This window comes from Cebus imitator, unplaced genomic scaffold (assembly GCF_001604975.1).
Source record: "Cebus imitator isolate Cc_AM_T3 unplaced genomic scaffold, Cebus_imitator-1.0 Scaffold23, whole genome shotgun sequence".
In the NCBI taxonomy this organism is placed as follows: Eukaryota; Metazoa; Chordata; class Mammalia; order Primates; family Cebidae; genus Cebus; species Cebus imitator.
The window spans coordinates 9940144-9944702 of NW_016107338.1; positions in this window are offsets into that span (position 1 = coordinate 9940144).

Genomic DNA, 4559 nt, shown 5'->3' on the forward strand with positions numbered 1-4559 from the left:
ACATGGACACAGGGAGGGGAGCACTACACACTGGGGTCTGTTGGGGGGAAATGGGGGAGGGACGGTGGGTGGGGAAGAGGAGAAAGATAGCATGGGGAGAAATGCCATATAGGTGAAGGGGAGGAAGGCAGCAAATCACACTGCCCTGTGTGTACCTATGCAACAATCTTGCATGGTCTTCACATGTACCCCAAAACAATAAAAAAAAAAATCTACATATGGATTAAAAAAAATGACTCCACACAGAAACAGACACACACATGCAAAAACTATTAGAACTGATAAACTCAGTAAAGTTGAAGGATACAAATATCAGGAGCAGTTCTGTTTGTTAAGAGCAAACAATCTGAAAAAAGAAATCAAAATAGTAATCCTATTTACAATAGTCACAAATAAAATAAAATACTTAGGAATTATCCAAAGCAGTGAAAGAGCTCTATAATGAAAACTCTAAAATAGTGATAACACCAAAAAAAAAAAAAAAGAAAAAAAAAAAAAAAAGTGAAAGAGCTCTATAATGAAAACTCTAAAATAGTGATAACACCAAAAAAAAAAAAAAAGGAAAGATATTTCATTTTCATGGATTGGGAGAATCAGTGTTGTTAAATGCCCATAGTACCCAAAGCAATCTAGAAATTCAACGCAATCTGCATGAAAATACCAATGGCATTCTTCACAGAAATAGAAAAAATAATCCTAAAATGTATATAAACTACAGAAGACCCAGACTAATCAAATCTGTCCTAAGCAAAAAGAACAAAACTGGGGGAATTGCATTACCTGACTTGAAATTATACTATATCAAGAGAGGGTGATAAAAAAAATTATACTACAGAGCTATAGTAAACAAAACAGCATGGGACTGGCATAAAAACAGACATATAAACCAGTGGAACAGAATAGAGAGCCCAGAAACAAATCCCCATACCTACAGTGAACTCATTTTCAATTAAGGTGCCAAGATTATATACTAAAAAAAAAGACAGCCTCTTCAATAAATGGTGCTAAGAAAAGTGGATATCCATATGCAGAAGAAAGAAACTAGACCCCTATATCTCACCATAGGCAAAAATCAAATAAAAATGGATTAAAGACTTAATTCTAAGATCTCAAACTATGAAACTACTAAAAAAAAAAAATTGAGAAAGTCTCCAGGACATTGGTCTGGGCAAAAATTATTGAGTAATACCCCACAAGCAGAGGGAACCAAAGCAAAAATGGATTAATGGGATCACATCAAGTTAAAAAGACTTTGAACAGCAATGGAAACAATCAACAAAGTGAAGAGACAACTAGCAGAATGGGAGAAAATATTTTCAAGCTGCCCATCTGACAAGGGGTTAATAACCAGAATATGTAAGGAGCTCAAACAACTCTATAGGGAAAAATCTAAGAATCCAATCGAAAAAATGGGCAAAAGATGTGCATAGACATTTCTCAAAAGAAGACATACAAACAACAAACAGGCAAATGAAAAAGTGGCCAGTATCACTGACCATCAGCAAAATGCAAATCAAAACTGCAGTGAGACATCATCTCACACCAGCTAAAATGGCTTATATCCAAAAGACAGGCAGTAAGAAATGCTGGCAAGGATGTAGAGAAAGTAGAACCGTCCTACACTATTGGTAAGAATGAAATTAGTACAACCACTATGGAGAGCAGTTTGGAGGTTCTTCAAAAATCTAAATATAGAGCTGGGTATATACCCAAAAGAGAGGAAATCAGCATATTAAAGAGATATCTGCACTCTCATGTTTATTGTAGCACTGTTCACAATAGCCAAGATTTGGAAGCAACCTAAGTGTCCCTCAGCAGATGAGTGGATAAATAAAATGTGGTACACATACACAATGGAGTACTATTTAGCCATAAAAGAATAAAATCCTGTCATTTGGAACAACATGGATGGAATTGAAGATCATTATATTGAGTGAAAAAAAGCAGGCACAGAAAGACAACCATCATATGTTCTCATTTATTTGTGGGATTTAAAAATCAAATCAACTGAATTCATGGAGATAGAGAGTAGAAAGATGGTTACTAGGGGCTGGGAAGGTTAGTAGGGGGTTAGGAGGAAGATGGGGATAGTTAATAGGTGCAAAATAGTTAGAAAGCATGAATAAAACATAGCATTTGATTGCACAGCAGGGTGACTATAGTCAATAATAATTTAATTACACATTTAAAAATAACTAAAAAAGTATAACTGGATTGTTTGTAACACAAGGAATGAATGAGGGGATGGATATCCCACCGTCCATGATGTGATTGTTACACATTGCATTCCTGTATGAAAACATCTTATGTTCCCTATAAATATATACACTTACTATGTACCCACAAAATTAAATATATATATATATATTTCATTCCTTTTTATTTTCAAGTAATATTCCATGGCATGGATATGCTACAATATGTTTAACCAATTATTCACCTGGTGAAGGATATCTAATTTTGTCCAAGTTTTGTACCATTATTAATAAAACTATATAAACATTCATTTGCAGGGTTTTGTTTGGTTTGGTTTTGTGTTTTTCAGAGAGTCTCACTTTTTTGCCCAGGCTAGAGTGCAGTGAAGTGATCACAGCTCACTGCAGCCTCAATCTGCCAGGCCTAAGCAATCCTCCTGCCACTGCCACCTCAATAGCAGGGACTACAGGGGCCGCACTGCTACAAACAGCTAATTTTTCATGTGGAGGTTTTTATATAAACATTAAATCTTGATTTCTCTGGAATAAGCACCCAAGAATGCAACTTCAGGGTGATATGGTAGTTGCATGTTTAGTTTTTCAAGAAAAAACTGTGATATTGTTTCCATGTTTTTCATAATGACTGTACCATTTTACTTTCCTAACAGCAATGTGTGAGTGTCCTAGTTTCTCCACATTTGTGCCAGTATCTGGTTTTGTCACTATTTTTTATTTAAGCCATTTTGTTAGGTTTATAGTAATAACTCATCATGGTCTTAATTTGTATTTATCTAGTGGCTAATGATGTTAAATATCTTTATATGTTCTTATTTGACACTTGTATCTTCTGCTATGATTTGAATGTTTTTGTTCTCTGAAACTCATGTTGAAATTTAATTCCCAATGTTAACAATATTAAGAATTGAGGATTTGCCATGGATTAATGGATTATCATGGTAGTGGGTTAGTTAATGTAAGAGTGGGCCTGTTATAAAAGCCAGCTTTACTCTCAGTGTGCCCCTCTCGCCTTGATCTTAGACTTCCCAGCCTCTAGAATCATAAGAAATAAACTTCTCGGCCAAGTTAGGTTGCTCACACTGTAATCCCAGCACTTTGGGAGGCTAAGAGAGGAGAATTGCTTGAGGCCAGGAGTTTGAGAGATCAGACTAGGCAACACAGTAGACCCTGTCCCTACAAAATTATTTTTTAATTAGCCAAGCCTGATGGCACATGTTTGTAATCTTAGCTATTTGAAAGGCTGAGGCAGGAGGATTTTTTTTTTTTTGAGACAGAGTCTTGCTCTGTCACCCAGGCTGGAGTGCAGTGGCGTAATCTTGGCTCACTGCAAACTTCACCTCCTAGGTTCAAGTGATTCTTATGCCTCAGCCTCCTGAATAGCTGGGATTACAGGCACACACCACCATGCTGGGATAATTTTTGTATTTTTAGTAGAGATCGGGGTTTCACCATGCTGGCCAGGCTGGTCTTGAACTCCTGACCTCAAGTGATCCACCTGCCTCAGCCTCCCAAAGTGCTGGGATTACAGGTGTGAGTCACCCCACCCTGACAGGAGGATTTCTTGAGCCCAGAAGTTCAAGGCTGCAGTGAGCTACGATCACACCACTGCACTCTAGTCTGGGCAATATAGCAAGATCCTGTCAAGAAGAAAGAAGAAAAAAGAATGAAGAGGAAGAGGAAAGAGGAAGAGGAAAGAGGAAGAGGAGGAGGAGGAAAGTATTCTGTATAAATTACCTGATCTCAGATATTCTGTTATAGCAACAGAAAATCAACTAAGGCATCTTCTTTTGTTTAATGTCTGTTCATGTCTTTTGCCCATTTTCGAATTGGATTTTGAGGTTTTTGCAGTTGTGTTTTGAGAGTTCTTTATATGTTTCTAGATACTAGGCTTTGGTTGGATATGGAGTTTGCAAATATTTTCTTCTAGTGTGTAGCTTATCTCTTCAAACTCTTAACAAAGTTTTTTTTATGGAAAAAAATTCAAATTTGATAAAGTCTAATTTATCAATTTTTTTCTCTTATGGATTGTGCTTTTAATGATGCTTTGCTTGGCTCAGAGCAGTGGCTCATGCCTGTATTCCTAGCACTTTGGGAGGTCGAGACAGGTGGATCATCTGAGGTCAGGAGTTTGAGACCAGCTTGGCCAACATGATGACACCTTGTCTCTACTAAAAATACAAAAATTGGCTGGGCATGGTGGCATGCACTTGTAATCCCTGCTATTCAGGAGGCTGAGGTGGGAGAATTTCTTGAACCCAGGAGGTGGAGGTTGCAGCGAGCAGAGATTGTGCTACTGCTCTCTAACCTGGGAGACAGAGTGAGACTCCATCTCAAAAAATAAACAAA